Consider the following 19,254-nt stretch of genomic DNA (forward strand, 5'->3'; position numbering starts at 1 on the left):
CCAAATGAATTAATCAACTTTCTTTTTGATTATATCCAACTATTAATCAGAGCCTCACATTTTGTGGTATTTTATCCATCTTCTTAATCACTTAAATTGCTATTTGGTGTGTGAGTTAAAACTCAAAGAACAAAATAGCCAATTATATATTACTGGTATAGATTATATTACATGTGTGCTCATTCAAAACTAATGTTACCTTAAAATATAATGACCTACTTCTCCACAATGCCTGAGTCAGTCCCTAAGTAATATGTCAGATAATAAACACTGGCATTAACTCTCTCACTACCTTAAATGTGTACTTTTGTTTTGTTTACTTCAAGACTTATGAGGTAATACTTTAAGCAATAAGAAGGGTTTTTTTTTTCTTTTTTTGTGTGCGTGTTTTTTGTTTTTTTCTTCTTTAAGATTCCTACTGACAATTAGGTGAACCTGGAGTTCCTTCATAACTGTGAAATTTCATAAAGAAGAAATTCCTTCTTATTACAAAATAGAATACTTTAATTATTTCAGTTGATTAAAGTAAAAGCTCATGAAAGTCTCACTGACTCTGATTATTAACTTTAGTTTTATAATTCAACTCTCATTGCTAGCTCTTTTAAAAACACCAGTCATTAAGTCATAAACTGCTCTGAATTTTTATTTTGAGAAGTAATTACTGCACAAATAAAACTCTACGATTATGAGATATACATATGGTGTCTGTACTCCACTGGTTTAAAAGTGAAAATGGTGATTCATGGTCTTGCATTTGGCTAATTTCTTCACAGAATTGTGTACCTGTAATCACAGTTCTACGTAGTACTCTTAGGGTACTTTTGTCTAAAGCTTCCCTTTCTCTTGGGGAAAAATATGGGTCATTCCTTATCACGTCTCAGTCACCCTCTGAGAACAAGCCATACATAGAGGAAAGCATAGTTAATTCTTTCAGGTAACCAGAGACCCTGCCAGAGAAAGGTTATAAACCTATTACATGGAATACAATTTTAATGGTAACATTTGAAAATAACTGAATTCTCAACCAAAGGATGCTCATTCAGACCTATAGCCTTTTAAGTTTAAGTAGTCTCTCCTAAATAAGAATATTTTGCTCTAAATCAAATGCTATTATTCCCTTACCTAGATATTTCCACCTGCAGGAAGCACACAAAACAAAACAAATTAAAAACAAATACTCTGGGGAAAAGGAATAAAATTGAACACCTAACATATTCATAGGAAATTTCAAAGTTTAACTCTGTCCAGAGTCCTACAATATTCACAGACAGCAAGAAACAACTCAACAAATATAAAGAAATAATTACAGATGTGAAGTCAGTATCAAGGAGTAAGGAGAAAAAATGGTTCAATCATTTAGGAAGTCACAAAGATCAATGGCATCAACAGCCATATATTCCAAATTGCGTATTACTCAGCTTTCCCAGAAGACTGAGAGCTCCTGAAGGGAAGGGACCAGACCATATACCTTGTGATTTAGCAGGATTATTTTACAGTGTATTATAGACTGCAAATATCTGTTACATTCATTCAATATCTGAAAAAAGATGTAGTATAAAATCACAAACAAATAAAACCTCATTAGTCTACAAATGAAATTTCTGTTGACACAGAGGTACTTCCCTCCAATGCTTCATATAAGCAGCAACTTTCAGAAACAATGACAAATTTGCATAGGAGTCTGCACAGAGGAGGGACAACATTAGCACTCAGTGTGGCTAATGTCTCTCAGGTGTGCACACATCTCTGTGGTTCACTTCCTCATACTTTTCTTCAAACCGAAGATAAATAAATTATAAAAAGTGGTTTAGAACAACCCAGACTATTCCTCCTTCCATTAACATTAAATAGATAAGTTGCACATATAATAAATAATACATAAATAGTATATTTCACATGATGTATTATATACAATAAAACATAAATTGTACATATAAAAATACCTAGATACCATGCCTTGTTCTAACCAGTTTCATATATTTTTGTCCACCCATATAATAACTCAGGTGGTAGAAACGATTAACCAGTAAGACATAAGAAAATTAGAAGAGCTAGGTGGTTTCCCCAAGGTGAGCTGATTACTAGCTGGCAGATCCAGGACTCAAAGCCAGGTGGTCTGACCACAGAGCCTGTGCTGTGAACCTCTACTAGCTCCATGTGCAATGAACACCTCAGGGTAGAGGAACCATGGAGAGAGGGTGATAAGAGAAAACAGCAAAATCACTTGCAAGTGGGGTTGGGGGGAGAAAAAGCTTAATCATGAAACCAAAGTCTAGGGGAACTAAGAAAGGAGACATGAGGAAGGGAAGGGAAGAAAAGTGATAAAAGACAATACACAGATACTAACAAAAGAAGGAAGCACCATGAACTCCTATGTCTTCACTGTATGATTTTCTGGATGAATCTGTAGAGTGAGGAGAAACCCTTCAGTGAGCACTCATTGCCTTTCACCTCATCTCAGCATAAAACCTGGGTAACTGCCATGTCAGAAAACTCATAAAAGAAAATACCAAGTTACATATGAATCATATTCCCATGTCTCTTGAACATTGCCTGATTCTTTCATCATAAGTAAAATATTGAGGCCCCCTGAATGAAGCCATCACAGCATTTTCTAATTCAATTCAAACAGCACAGAGCCCGATGTGGGGCTCAAAACCACAAACTATGAGATCATGACCTGAGCCAAAACCAAGAGTCAGACACTTAAATTGATAGAGCCACCCAGGCGCCCCTGTATGTTGTCAGGGCAGGGGCACCAAAAATTCAAAAGACCACTGGCTTATATTAAACATCTTTTCCAAATGAGTCTTGTAGGCAATACCGAGAATTAGATGCATTAACCCTTCAAAGAGAAGTTTATACTGAAACTCCGCTCAGATTGTCTGTCATATGAATGATAAAGCGAAGCAGCACTGGTAGTGGTAAAATCCATAGAAAAAGCATGGTCAACAGCAGTGATTAGTATGCATGCTATGTGAATTTCCCTTGCAAGAGAGCAGCGTGTTTGGTTTAGTGGATGGTGGTGTAAGTGAGCTCTGGATAATCATAGATTCTTCTTGTTCTATGATTCCATTGATCTATAATTTGAAAGCACAGTGATATATTCCAAAAGAGAAGGTAAGAGGCTCAAGCTTTGCACTCTGCTCGCAATTTTAGGCAACTGACCTTACCTTTCCAGGCCTGAGTTTCCCTATCTTTAAAACAAAGGGTCCTTTTCAGCGTTTAGAATCTATGACTTTTCATTTACAGCTACATTTGGTGATCACCATTTTCCACATACAAGCCAGCATATGTGCACAGGTGCATACATACACACGCATGCACACACACAAATTTCTAGCTTGATATTATTATGACTTCCTATGGCCAGGTAGAACTTATACCTATTTTATTTAAGACCAGCGTTTATCTAACCTCAAGATTTCTTTGGATAGCACATTTAACAACTAAAAAACCTGTTCCAATACCTCATGACACCAAATGAAAGGAATTTTCTCACATACATAAACAATTGTTTGAGAATTGAATTTTAGCCATATATTAAGGTGAATAAAAATAGTAGGTTCTTCAATTACTTAGATATGTAATTGAATGCCAGCTTTACATTCCATGAAACCAAAGTCTTTGCACAGAGGAAAGGGGAAACTAAGGGACATTTAGATGATAAAAGTAAAAGGTATAAAGACGTTATGCAACAGGGAAATAAACACCCGCAATCACGCCAGTAAATATCCAAAAGTTTAAAACTTGAGAAGTAACAAAATACAAGTGTTAAGATATGCTTCTCTTCACATACAGTCAAATGGGTCATCTGCAGGGAGGCATCTGAAGGCTTACGTGCCTTAGAGGCTTAACGTACACTGGTAGAATTTAGTCATGAGAAAAAAAAAACTTGAAGGAGGGATATGAAGTCAACAGAAATAAGCAGCAAAAATTTATTCAAAATGAAATGGAGGCTACAGATCCTGAGACACCAGGAGAGTAGTTTCTTGCTCTTTCTACCAAGAATGTTCTACAGGGCTCTTCTCCCGCCACCCATCTATTACAATTTAGTGCTCCTAGGATTCCAGCGCATCTCACTCTCATGAAATAATCTCACTCACTCTTAGGGGGTTAACAGTAGCTTATATCTGATGACTTCTAAATACTTATCTCCAGCTACAACTTGTACAACCTGCATGTGTCACAGGAACCTCCAAGGCAACATGTTCAAATTTAACTCACTATCCTCCCCCTCTGACTAGAATGCCCTCCTCTGTTTTTGTTTTGTTTCATTTTTGTTTTTGTTTTTAAGATTTTATTTTTAAATAATGTCTACACCCAGCATGGAGCTTGAATTCACAACCCTAAGACCAAGAGTTGCATGCTCCACTGAATGAACCAGAAAGGAATCTCTTGTTCTCCAATTTTCTTATCCCCTTGACAGTACAATCATCCAGCCAGGAAATCAAGCTAGAAATATAGACATCATTCCTGACTGTCTCTCACTGTCAGTATCCAACCAGGCAGCAATTCATGCTGATTTTTACTTTCTAATTTTTTAGAACTAATTTATCTTGTCTCCATCATTACTACCTTTAGACAGGTTTAAGTCCTATCTTTGGCAATTAAAGTAACATTTTAGTTGATCATTTGCCTCTTAAATTTATTCTTTGTGCAGCTAACAAAGTGATCTTTGAAAAATACAATCCCATCCATTCCTCTCCCCTGTTAAACATACATCAGAATCTTCTTTTTTTTTTTAATATAATTTATTGTCAAATTGGCTAACATACAGTGTGGCAAGTGTACTCTTGGTTTTGGGGGTAGATGCCCTTGGTTCATTGCTTACATACAACACCCAGTGCTCATCCCAGCGAGTACCCTCCTCCATGCCCATCACCCATTTTCCCCTCTCCTTCTCCCCTCTCCACCCTCAGTTTGTTCTATGTATTTCAGAGTCTCTTATGATTTGCCTCCCTCTCTGTTTGTAACTATTTCTCCCCTTCTCTTCCCCCATGGTCTTCTGTTAAGTTTCTCAAGATCCACATATGAGTGAAAACATATGATACCTGTCTTTCTCTGACTGACCTATTTCACTTTTAGCTTATCCCACCATTAGCATCGCACACAGGATTATTCCCTTGGGATCTGATCCCCTTCAACCAACCCCTCCAGGCTCATCTCTCATTGCTTGGTGACTTATTTGTTTTGTTTTAGCAGCACTAAAATACTTGGATTCCTCCACATATCTGACCTTAGGTAATATGTTTGTAATTTCCCTATGCATTTTTGTCCAAAAAAAAAAAACCCATGACACGACTCCCCTTAATCTTTTCTATATCAACCTAAATAAATCCTTCAGCTCTGCCAACACCTTCTCTCAGAAGCCTTTCCTCAGTCACTTCCTGCTCAATAACCACCTCCCCCTTGTGCTTCCCAACCCAGTGGAACTATCGCTACCTTCCACTTAGAACATTGTATTGCTCTTACTTTCTTATTTCTGGGTTGGTCTCTCTCACCAGCTAGCTGTGAGATCACTGAGGTCAGAGAATATATATTATTTGACTAGTACACTGTCTTGTGGTCCATAAATACTGAGTTAAATACTGGATTCCTAACTTTGGGGTTTTGATCACATATGGGGTTTTGTTCACAAATGAGATCTGGATATAGGTACTTATAACTAAAGCCATTTTTTCATTTGAAGGAAATAGATATTCAGAGGGAAGTTACAGAATTCCAATCTCTAGCTTTGGAAGACACTATTATAACTGACTGCAATCGTGTTGCTATAAAATGTTTGTGTAAGTATGACTGTTCTGAAAACTTATTAAGGTTATCCAAATCTGCTACTTCATAGTTTGTTGTATTTAGATCCTCTGTTTAAAGTGTAGAAAAATGACAAGAAAATATCCTACGATTGACCTTCTGGTTAGCCAAACCCATGGAAAGCAAGGGGCCAAAAGTTGACATTTAATGGACACTTGAAAAAGTGGTGAGATTTTGAAGGCTCCTGAATGTGTAACTAAAGCTTTGAGCATTTTGAGTGATGGTGATTACTCTCACTCCTGTCTCAAAATTATTAAAACTCTACCTCAGTGTGATAAAAATGAGTAGTGTAATAAACTCTGGGTGCTCTTGGTTTTATTTTTATTTATGTTTTTGCATTTAACCTGCTGCTTTTATATTAGGCTAAGAGAATATTATTCTACAAGTGGTCTCCCAAACCAAAATAATGAAAAGCAAAAAAAACAAAAAAACAAAAAAAAAAAACCAGAAGCCTTCAGGGTTAAATGATAACATCCCCTTAAGAATTATTAATACTTTGCAAAATCTTCCTTCTTTGTTTTGGATCTTAGCACTGTTATTGTGAAGACTGTCTATCGAAACTTATAAAGACATAAACGAAAGTAGTATCCCTGGAAAATGCCCATCTATATTCTTAGTTTGTCTCCTGAGGGAAGTGAAGATAAAATAAACTTAAGACCTACTAAAAAGCCTTTCTAGAAGAAGCTCTTTTATGGAATGAAGCTAATAGAGAACTGGTAAAAAAAAAAAAAAAGATCATAAATATTGTAACACCCCAATAATAACATCTGCAAGTTTACTATTAAAATACAATAAAAGATAGTTTATACTGCCAACCTCTTAATCCCCTATAACATTTTAGAGAAAAAAAAAACTGCAAGGCAGTATTACCATTCATAAGATAGGTGTCATATGATAATACCATAGTAAGAAAATCCTCCTTATTCATTTTTATGAAGAAAGATAAATTCCAGGTCATAGTTATTTATTGTTATAAAATCCTGAATGGTTACCTTAACTCAAACCTTTATGTTGAAAAAAGTGTGTGTGTAGACACACACACATTTTATTGAAATGTGTGTCCAATCCTGGTGCATTGCTTCTAGCCTCTTTAGGAAACTAGAAAAACCAGTGACATTAAAAATTGTACCTATTCTGGCATTATCTAATATCTACACTATTTTTTAATAAGAATGTGCTTCCTCTTTTCTGAATGATTCTGTATTGGCAGATACATGGCATTATGCATTTGGAAAAAACCGTAAGTCACTGAGAATTTTGCTAAAAAATATCGACTTTCATGTTGTGGGCATCTACAACACTAGGGGCAACTGTCTATAATCTTTGCACCTTCTCATTTCTTAAATTTTAATAGCAGCTTTACTGATTGCCTAACTCCAAGCTCTTGGAATAACTATGTAAGTTTATAATTACTTGTATTCTCTACTGTCCAGTGTGAAACTCCTAGAATATGGTCATAAATATTTATTACCTCTCTCATCACAGATGCCACCAAAGGGGAGAAATGTACAAAACCATAATGTTCAGAAGGAACTGGAAGATCCATCAGAAAACAAATGTATAGGAGGCAAAGCAGATAGAGAAGTGATAATGAAACAGAGTAAAATAAACCACAGTTTGAAGTGTCTAGAAGGGATATAAATGAGAGAGAGAGAGAGAGAGAGAGAGAGAGAGAGAGAGAGAGAGAGAGATTGCCTTGTCCAATCAGAAAGGCTCAAAATTCCAAAATATCAAGTACAGTGAAGTCAGGAAAGAGGACAGGAGTGAAAAGAGGAACTGATAATAAGAAGTGCAACTGTAGGAGCACCTGGGTGGCTCAGTCAGTTAAGCATCTGACTTCAGCTCAGGTCATGATCTTGTGTTTCATGAGTTCAAGCCCCACATCAGGCTCTGTGCTGACAGCTCAGAGCCTGGAGCCTGCTTCGGATTCTGTGTCTCTCCCTCTTTCTGCCCCTCCCCTGCTTGTGCTCTCTCTCAAAAAATGAATAAATGTTAATTTTTTTTTTTAAAAAAAGAAGTGCAACTGCAGTCTCCAAATCTAGAAGCAGCCACTACCCATTCCAGTCATTATGTCTTACTGCCAGAGTGAAATATTTGAAGACTTTTCACTAAAAACAAAAACTTCATGGATATAAATAAATAAATGGAAATACTAAAAGCTCCTCATGAAAAATCTCCACAATCTGGCATGTTCCGATCCTCCATAAAACTGTTGATTCAGTCCCATAACCCTAAAGCAAATTGCAAGTCATACTGGATTCAGGTTTTGGCCCTTGAACTTGAATAAAAAGATGACTGTGGTTCATCAGGCATCTGTAGAAAATTTGCCTTGAAAGAAAAAAAGGAAGATAAAATGACCCCAAATGAAAAGATAATTTGGAGAAAATTCATTAATACTTGCAATTACTATCCTAAAAGAGATTTAAGAAAATATTCCTTCACTATAACAAGATCAAGATGTCATGGTAATGTAACAATCAGAGAATAAGAAAGAGCTAATAAAAATTACAAACAGGATTGCTCAAATAAACGATTCAAAGGAAGGGTTAGAATACAAATATGAGAGAAGTTTGTAAAAAGTTCTTTTTTATAGAATTTCTTTAAAAGATAAAAAATAAGATAGGAAAGATAAGAGACAGTGAAATTCATCTAAGAAATTCTATATCCAATATTCCTGGAAGAAGAGAATGGAGCATATTGAAGATAATATATTGTCACAAAAATACCATAAGATTATTTTGCTTATGGATCCAAGTCTGGAGACTGAAAAGACCTACAACAAGGGTAGCGGTTGCACCAATGAGCTAAGGCTGCTGGAGGAAAACCGTCAGCTATGAGAAGAAGTCACTCCAGGTATGATAGTGAAGACCACTACAGCCACCGCTTTCATTTTACTCTCCTGGAAATATTTCATTCATTCTCACAAATTTAAGTACAGTCTACAGGTGTTTACTCTCAAATTCTTATCTCCAGTTGCAACTTTGATACCTCAAGACATGCCAAGTCTGCTCTACCTGCATACCTTACGGGAACCTCAAATCTACCGTGTTCAAATTTGACTTACCATTCTCCCCCTTGTCCTTCTTCATTCCCCTTGTTCCTGTTTTCCCTGGATGATGTAGGGGCCAAGAATGGCCACCCCACTTTAGCATGCAGATTATTTTAAGATGAAAACAATCAAGACCCAAAGACTTGGGAAGAAACTTTAACCTTCCCCCCTAATTGTCTAAAAAGAATTTAGATAGAGGACCTGCTCCCGTAAGACAGCTGTTACCATAGATAACCACATTACAATTTGAACTTGGGGTGGCAGACAGGGAGGAATTTAGCAAAGTCTGTTTGTTAAAATTTTTGCCTATGTTCCATTGTTTCTGACCAGTCTAGCAAACATTTGATTACTAAACATTTTCTCTTTTGCATCTTTCCATGAATTGCTTTTCTTCCCTGTGAAGTTCCAGACCCCTATCTCCTTTTCCCTAGTTCAGGATGACATATATTCCTCGTTTTGCCTGACTGTCTTTGGAGTCTCATGTTTATGCAAATTCCTCACTCATATGAAATTACACTTGATTTTCTCCTGTTGATCTGTCTTGTGCCAATTTAATTCTGAGTCCAGCTAGAAGAATCTTGAAGAATGGAGAAAAAAAATTTTTTTCTCTCCAACAATAAGGCAATCATCCATCAAATAGAAACAACTTGATATTTGGGAGTCACCCTTTATTCTGTGATCTCTCACTGTCAGCATACAAATGGCCACTGAGATCTGCCATTTTCACTTGCTTTAATAAAAACTCCAATCCATCTTCCCTTTTCCATTCTCACTTGCCTTATGTAGAGTCACATAAATTCGCAGGAATCAAAGGGAGCATTGGCAAGGAACTAGATAAATTATAGAACAAAATACAGGTCAAAAACAGACCATGCACAACAACATGGAAATTTTATGATTGTCAAGGTGGCATTTCAAGTAGATGAGGAAAATATGACTATTTTAGTCTATGGTGATAGAATCATTGGTTATCTATTTGGAAAAAACAGTAATGGGACCCTTGAGTGGCTCAGTCGGTTAAGCGTCCGAGTTCGGCTCACGTCATGATCTCACGGTCCGGTCCGTGAGTTTAAGCCCCGCTTTGGGCTCTGTGTTGACAGCTCAGAGCCTGGAGCCTGCTTCAGATTCTGTGTCTCCCTCTCTCTCTCTGACCCTCCCCCATTCATGCATTGTCTCTGTCTCAAAAATAAATAAACATTAAAAAAAATTTAAAGAAAAAAAAATTATATTCCTTTATGACATTACCATAATCACAATTATAGATGGATTTAAAATTTAAATGTAGGGGCACCTGGGTGGCTCAGTCGGTTGGGCGACCGACTTCGGCTCAGGTCATGATCTCACTGTCAGTGAGTTCGAGCCCCGCATCGGGCTCTGTGCTAACAGCTCAGAGCCTGGAGCCTGTTTCAGATTCTGTGTCTCCCTCTCTCTCTGACCCTCCTCCGTTCATGCTCTGTCTCTCTCTGTCTCAAAAATAAATAAACGTAAAAATAAATAAATAAATAAATAAATAAATAAATAAATAAATAAATAAATAAATAAAATTTAAATGTAAAAATCAGAGCTACGTAGGGCACCTGGGTAGCTCAGTTGGTTAATTGCCCATCCAACTTCAGCTCAGGTCATGATGTCACCACTCTGTGAGTGCGAGCCCAGCATCGGGCTCGGGCTCTCTGCTGGAAGCTCAGAACTCAGAGCCTGCTTCGAATTCTGTCTCCCTCTCTCCTTCCCTTCCTCCCTCCATCTCTCTCTCTCTCTCTCTCTCTTTCTCTCAAAAATAAATAAACATTAACAAAAATTAAAAAACAGAACTATGAAAGTATTAAAAAATAGGAGATTATATTATAAAACTTTGGATTAAAGACTTAACAGAGGAGATTAGGAAAATATAGTATGCAAATCACTGAACACAAAGCAGTATAGTCTACTATCTTTGCACTGTGGTATAACCATAAGAATCATGAAAACTGTTTATAAGCAAACTTTTCCCAATGCGTTGTTTTTCTTTGCTTCATTTATCTTTCTATACTCGTCCCATTTAACTATTTTAGAACCTTGCTCTTATTCTCTGAACTTCCTCACCCATATCATCACCATCTTGATTTTCAAGCCTAAATGCTCCAAACTGGGTCAGCCATCACCTCCATGCAGCTTCTCCTACCTCTTTGTCTACCAAAAGCAAAGACTCACAACTGAGTTATAGCTCTCCCATGTAGCACTCACTGTATTTCAGGCTTTGTGCCAAGCACCTTACCTACGTCATTTTTAATCTTCACTACAACTTTTAAGGGAGTTTTTGTTACAACCATTTTGGCATAATTGCTTCAATCCCAGTCTCTTTTTCTTAGGAAAACCACTTTTCTAAAAAAACTAATGCATACTTACCTTAATTTACATATAAGGAAAAAAATAAAGATGAAAGTAAAACGGGCAATTGTACAATTTCACCACCAAAAAGAAAGCATAAACATTAGGTAAACATGATTCCAGACATCTTTCTAAGAATGTATTATGATATATGATAGATGGTGGTGGACAGAAAGATAAATGAGAGAAATATTTTTCTAAAAATGTGAATTATATACTACTGTTATTTTTATTTAATATTATTCAATTTAACTGCAATTGGTGTCAACAGAAGAAAATAACCTGAAGATACAATTGTTAAACTTTATATAATCACAGGACTTTTTATTGGAGGGGTGCATGAATGGCTCAGTCAGGTAAGCATCTGACTCTTAATTTTGGCTGAGGTCATGATCTCACGGTTCTTGAGTTCAAGACCCATGTCAGGCTTGGAATTCTCTCTCTCTCTCTCTCTCTTTCTCTCTCTCCTCTCTCCCTCCCTCCCTCTCTCTCTCCCAATATCAATAAACCAACCTAAAAAAAAGACATTATGTTGGATAAATAAGACAACTGACTCTCCTTTTTTGGAAAAAAAAAAAAAGAGCCTCTTAGTGTTTTCACATTCTCTCCTTCTATCCTCCCTTCCCTTCCTCCCATCCTCCTCTATCTTCTCGTAACCATTATTCTTTCAGGCACAGTCTCTCTGCAATCATAATTCCTATTGTTGTTTGTAACTCATCCTATAGATGAATTTATTATAGAGCAATTATTCTGGAATATTCCTTATAAGATTTATCACTGTTTGGAAAATTGTACATATATGTGTGTGATTATTTGATCAGTGCATTTCTTTTCTCCCCAAAGACTTAAGTTCCATCAAGGCAGGGACTCTACTTCTTTTTATTCACCACTACCACACCACACCTCACACAGTGTCTGACACAGTAAAAATATTCAATAAATATTTGTTGGATGAGAATCAAGTGTGTTAAGGGCCCCATCAAATGAGCACATAGTACAATAATGGGGACTCAAAAGAGGGTGAAATACTCAAGAAAAACTTTATAGAAGATGCTATCTTTGAGGAGCACTGGATTTTGTTATATGATAGTGCCACAGGTTAATCTGTGTTATTTTAGGGGTGGAATGGACTAGGAACCAGCGGGAGATTGGCGCCATGAGATATGTGCCTGACCTAATTTTATGCATTATGCGTGCTTGATATACAGAAAACTGTCTTGAAGGATAATACCTAAATGTTCACTATAGTTATCTGATGGTAAAGTGACTCCAAATAACTTTTTTTTCTTCTTTATTCCTCTAAAATCTATCTTTTCCATAATAAGCACATTTCTTTCATAAACAGATGAAAAATAATAAGGCTATTTTTATTTTGGAAAAACAAATATCCATGACAATTAACATCTATGGGGACTCACTTGGTGCCAAAAAATGCCCTAACATTAACAATATTCATTTCATATTTGAAACAAAATTGTGAGGTAAGGTTTATTGTTGTGCTCATTTGATGAATGAGGAATATTAGAACCAAGAAAGCTTAACTACTTGGCTCAAGGTCACACAGCCTTTAAGAAGAGGAGGTAGCACTGAAACCAAGCTATCTAGCTCTAGACTTTATGCTACTACCTGTAATTACTTCTCACAGCAGAGCAAAATTTTGATAATCTGAGCTCTCTTTTATTATTTCAATTAGAAGAAATCCAGGCAGCATTAGTGACAGGCACAGACAACCTGCACTGTGCAGTCTCATTTTCTACTCTTCCTCTTTAAAATAGGATAATCTTTGAACTTGTTCATCTAACTCTCTCCACCAAGAACGGGCCACACGAACAGCTAGAAATGTGCCATTCAAAACCTGGTAAGATGCAGTCTCCTGAACAAGTTACACATGAAATCAAATCCCTCCCATATTATTTCTCCATCCTGTTTTCTTAGATTAAATCAATGGATAATTCATTATCTCTCCTCAAAGGGCCATTTCCAATGCCTTCAATTATGTTAGCATTTCTTATCCCAAAATAAATGTCATGCCTCACCAGGGTCACACAATGAAATGTGATGTGGTCTATTTGCCTGAGTTTTCAAGGGCATTTGGTGACTGCTATTCCGTATACAATGCATCATTATGCACCTACTTGACTAAAAAAAGAGCAGGAACTGCAGGTAATTCTTACCCTCCAGGCAAAGTCCATGCCTTAATGTACGGTGGAAAACTAAACATACTAGTGAATCAATCCTAATAAACTTTGAATACACACTTTGCATTGTGACTTCTGGGCCTTTTTGATTTCCTTTTTTGCTCAACTCAAAGAGATTCAGAAAAGTGGGTTTCTAGTAAAAGCTTCTTTCTCCAAAGAAGTTCTTTCTTCTACTATTAAGAAGTGGGTAAGTCAAATAGAATCTATGTTTAATCATGACCCCTTAATAGTGAGGTGATTGTAAATACATGTGTGTGTATGACCTATTCTTTTTTCATGTATGAAATTTATGTTCTACATGTGCATGCTATATCTTATGGTGATTAAGGGCATGTAAGTAGTTTACATGACCCTAAAATTTTTACCAATACTTTAAAAAATATTGCATGGCCCTGTACACAGTATATTCTTGCACAGTAGTCTACACAGTTCATGGAGATGTTTTTGAGCCATCTCCCAATAGCACAGTAGTTTTTACAATCAACTCAGTTCACTGAAACAATGTAGACAGTTGACCTAGAAAATAGAAGTGAAATTTCAATCCGGGGTCTAGAATCATTTAATTCAGCTAACCGTATCATTACGGTTATCAGCTCTTTATCTCAGTCCGTATCGTGTGATTCCTTTCTAAAGCATGAAATCACCTCACAAAAATGACCAATAAAATCTAAGATGAAACAACACGTTTTCTCATTTATGCTTTTATTAGGTGAGTCATCTCTTTTGCAATCACTACTCCGGCTTGGTCTATGCTATTTAAGTTCCTTCCTTTAACTAATCTCATTTGCTTCCATCTATGCTGATCTGCATTGTTTTCTCCTGAGACACAGTGAAAAGAAAATTGTTGTGCTTTTATCTACTCATGTGTTCTTTCTATAATCCAGCAGGGAGTTCAGTACTCAATACAGCATTTTACTGTCACACGATTACATCGTCATCCATCACCATCTATAATTTTTCCAGAGAAACCATTTGGCTCTTCTGTAATTTCTGATGCTTCTGCAATGATCACAGACAATAAAATAACAAAATAAAAGAGGAAAAAGCAATTTCACAAACAAGAACATTAAGTGGATAGCATTCTCTGCTCTCTTTTGACACAAATAAATTCAGTCCCCTGACATCTGATGTATTCACTCATATATGCCCACACTTCACTTATTCATGTTCCCCAAGCGCTAGGAAAAAATGCTGAGTTCTTGCATGCTCCATTGCTAAGCCCTACTGCTTGCCTCCTCCTTAAGGTATGGCATGTGTTCTTTGAAGTGAATCTGGTGCTGGCTTTGGCAGCACATAGACTAAAATTAGAATGATACAGAAAAGATTAGCCTGGCCCCTATGCAAAGAGGACATGCAAATTCGTGGAGTGTTCTGGGAAAGGAAAGGAAAGGAAAGGAAAGGAAAGGAAAGGAAAGGAAAGGAAAGGAAAGGAAAGGAAAGGAAAGGAAAGGAAAGGAAAGGAAAAAGAAAGAAAGAAAGAAAGAAAGAAAGAAAGAAAGAAAGAAAGAAAGAAAGAAAGAAAGAAAGAAAGAAAGAAAGAAAGAAAGAAAGAAAAAAAGAAGGAAGGAAGGAAGGAAGGAAGGAAGGAAGGAAGGAAGGAAGGAAAGAAAGAAAGAAAGAAAGAAAGAAAGAAAGAAAGAAAGAAAGAAAGAAAGAAAGAAAGAAAGAAAAAGAAAGTCTACATGGCAGACAAAAACAGAAGGAAAGAAGACTGGATGGGCCCAGGCACAGGTCTCTTCACCTGGCTTTGGAATTATAAACTTGGGCTGAAAGAAACAAGGAGGAAAGTTCAACCTATTTTCTTGAATGTCAGTAAAGAAGACACACTAGAATTCTCTTTTATTATTATTTTCTTAATGTATGGGTTTTTTTGAGAGAGAGAGAGAGAGAGAGAGAGAGAGAGAGAGAGAGCGCACAAGTAGCCGGAGGTGCAGAGAGAGAGAGAGAGAGAGAGAGAGAGAGAGAGAGAGAGAGAATCTGAAGCAGGCTCCAGGCTCTGAGCTGTCAGTGCAGAGCCCAACACGGGGCTCGAACGCACAAAATGTGACATCATGACTTGAGCCGAAATTGGACACCTAACCAACTGAGCCACCCAGATGCCTCTAAAGTTCTCCTTTAAATATCCTTATAAATCGTTCTAGGTCTCAAAATAGTAAATGAATTGTTATTATTTGTGTAAATATAAAAACAAACCTAAAATTTATAAAACCTAGTAGAGCTTAAGAAACTATATTAGGATACCACTGTGTCTTGATAGACCCCAAATTTCCAAAATTTTGAGAAGTTCAGTACCTCACTGATTATTTAATTTACTGGCATGGTTTTCCCACCCTCCTTTTTCTAAAAATGCAATAGTTTCTTTTAGTAAATGAAAGATAATTTTTATTACTTCCAAGTACCTGTTAAAGCAGATTCCTCCTTCTTCTCCTCTTTCTTCTTTGAAGCATCATATAACAAGTCAGTAATCCATGTTCTAGGCATAATCCTGGGTGCGTGCTACTTTATTATTTTTAATTTTCAAAAGTTCTGCAAGGTAAGTATTGTTCATTTCTTCATTTGCTGAAGAATAAAACTTAGTGTTGGAGAGGTTACAATAACTTGCCAAGTCCTGGCAGGTAGTAAATAATGCAGCTAGTATTCAGAATCGGGTCTGACTGGCCTGATTCTGACCAAACTTGTGATCTTGCATTCTATAAGTCCAAGGTGTATCAGCAGGCTTAACTCTAATCAGAGACCTCCCCAGGCAGTAGAGAGCTATAGCACAGAGTTGTTTACAGGTGGGATGGGATAAAGGAAACTTTCAACATTTAATGTTTGTGGGCCCTGCTCCTGGGCTCCCAGGGAAGCTACACTTTTACATCCATGAAGGTCAGAATGCCTTAACCAAACCTTCAAAGTATGGGCTCTATTCTTGCCCCAAGCATACAGTGTACATCTGCTTTGTTGGCAAATGACCTAAAAGAAACATTTCAAACTAAAGATAGCAGTAAGATTTTCCCTAAGTTCTGGTCCCATACCTCTGAAACCTGCCACCTTGTACATACTAAAAGCATAAGATAAAGTTTGTAATTTTCTGGGATGTCCTTTGTCATGATGATGTGTGACTCTTGATGTAACTAAAAACATGCATAACCTGGAGCGTGTGGAGGGCTCAGTTGGTTAAGTGTCCAGGAGCTCTTGATTTTGTCATGATCTCAGGTTATGATCTCATGGTTCATGACATTGAGCCTTGAGTCGAATTCTCTCTCCCTCTGTCCCTCTGTCTCTGTCTCTCTCTCAAAATAAATAAACTTAAAAAAAAATATATATATATATATATATATACATATATATGGGATATATATATACATATATATGGGATATATCTATATAGATATCTCTCTATATATAGGTATCTATATATATAGATATAGATACCTATATATAGAGAGATATATATCTATATAGAGAGATATCTATATATATATGGGGGTGCCTGGGTGGCTCAGTGCTATGCGTCTGACTTTGGCTCAGGTCGTGATCTCACAGTGGGTGGGTTCGATCCCTGCATCAGGCTCTGTGCTGACAGTTCAGAGGCTGGAGCTGCTTTGCATTTTGTGTCTCCCTCTCTCTCTATCCCTCCCCCACTAATAGTCTGTCTCTATCTAAAAAATAAACATTATTTTTTTTTTTACAAATACACACACACACACACACACACACACACACACACACACACACACACCCCTGTATTAAACATTCCTTTTCCAGAGTACTCTCTTCTTTGTGAAGATTGAGTATTCTGGGCAGCTGCCCTAACTTAGGCTCAAATAAATTCTCTTCCTTTTTAAAGAAATTCTAAAAGGTTTGTTCATTTTGCCTTAGCAATTTCTTGAGGCAGGTAAGAGAATATTCCAGAAGGAAGGTTAAGTATTCCATATCACAGAGAATTACGACTTCTGTGATAACAATTATATATACAGTTGTCCTAAATGTGCCCAAAATGGAATTTGCAATTTGGCTATTTGCTGTTGCCGCACTATATCCGTGGGTTGATTTGCACAGCTAGTTTTACTTTGGAAGGTGAGCTGGGAAGGAGATTGATGCCTTGGATTTGCAGTTGTCATGTTGAAGTGAGAGGAATAAGAAACAAGAGAATAGTAGGTGCTGTGGACAGAATTGTGCCCCTAAATTCATATGCTGAAACTCTATTCCCCAAGGGTACTGTATTTGGCTATATGGCCTTTAGGAGGATATCAAGGTTACTTGTGGTCCTAAGGATCTGGTACCCTTATAAGATGAGGAAGACAGAGCAGAACCCTCTCTATCTCCCATGTGAAGATACAGTAGCAAGGCAGCTCTGTCTGAAACCCAGAAGAGATATCATCAGGAACCTGACTATGCTGGCACCATGATTTCAGACTTCCAGCCCCCAGAAGAGTGAAAAAATAAATTCCTGTCATTTAAGCCACCCATTCCATGCGATCATGTTATGGTAGCCTGAATTGAGTAATACTGTAGGGGTTTGGGGAATGTCATGGTGTCTGTCACCTTTCTTTCTAAAAAATATTGGATGCCCCTAAACACAATACATTCACAAATGATAGCTTGGCTTTCAGCCCAAAAGAAGAGAGGGGTTATCACGAGATGATCAAGAAACTACATTCATTAAAAACAAAACAAAACTCTGAGCACAAACAGGGTACAGGGGACAAAATACAGCATGAAGGTTGGCAAAGAGCCAGTTCCTCCATCATCTTAGACATATGGATGTCAGAGACCACAGATACATCATACACAGAGAGAGGGATCGGGCACCACTGAAGGGTGGCCCTGCCTAGAAGGACAGCCTTCCCCTGTAGGACAGCAAGGAGACAGACTCAGGTGAGGGATGGCAAGGAACACAACTGTTTACAGTGCATGTGAAACATTGGAGACTCTCAGAAATAAACGGAGGAGATTGGAACAGGAAGACAAAGAGGAAAGACAGGAGTGACTGAGAAGATGCAGCCATGCAAAGGAGGGGGGGAGGCAGACACAATGAATTAGATCAGGCAACACTGTTAATGGAACCTCATTGTATTCATAGGTTTTGAGTGATCTAGTGACATTTTACAATATACATTATTTGCCTTTTATATAACATATTTATCATAACAAACTTTTGAAAGTTTTGCCCGAAGTGTAGTAATAGTGTACTTGGATTCTTTTTCTTTTTCTTCATTCCGTTTTTATAGAAGGAACTGTTTTATTACCCATGTCACTTACTTTTGCCTGAGATTTTCAGGAAAAGCTGTGACATGCTACTAAAAAAGCACAAATTCTTATTTTAACTTCCATAAATGTTTAGTTCAGTCAGACATTTCTCTGCTTCTAGAAATATATATCTTAATGTAAAATGATCTTCCCAGGAATAAAAAATTGCCAGAAAAATATACTAACTGACATGATGCTCACAAGGCTGGTACCTCTGAGGAAAGGCCTAGAAAGAATCTGACAAATTACTGTCAGGTAGCCCATTTAAGAAACACTCACTAAATGACAGTGGAATCAAATTCCTTGACACAGCCAGAATCAGTTTTTACAGCAGTGATCCATCCATGCTTTCCAGGTTATTTCATATGCATATCTATACCTACGCTAAAATTTATTCATCACTACTGAACACCTTAGATAAGAGACTAGAGCAGGACAAGACCATGGTCTCAGTGGCCTTTTATATAGCAGCATCCGTAAGGTCTAGGAGAAGAGAATCCCCATTCCCAGAGGGAATCTAGGTAGGGGAGCATGGAGAAAACTCTGTGCTTTGAGAAGCAAGCAGTGTGGCTCATGCTACAGGAAGCTAAA

General features: G+C 37.2%; 1 protein-coding gene and 1 pseudogene across 7 annotated transcripts in view; one reads left to right on the plus strand and one right to left on the minus strand.

Annotated features, from left to right (window-relative positions):
• Positions 1 to 19,254, minus strand: part of PDE4D (phosphodiesterase 4D) — a 1,455,129-nt gene that overhangs the window by 992,567 nt on the left and 443,308 nt on the right. The window lies entirely within an intron of this gene.
• LOC111556927 lies at positions 14,703 to 14,801 on the plus strand (annotated as a pseudogene).

The sequence above is a fragment of the Felis catus genome, chromosome A1, assembly GCF_018350175.1.
Source record: "Felis catus isolate Fca126 chromosome A1, F.catus_Fca126_mat1.0, whole genome shotgun sequence".
Classification (NCBI taxonomy): domain Eukaryota; kingdom Metazoa; phylum Chordata; class Mammalia; order Carnivora; family Felidae; genus Felis; species Felis catus.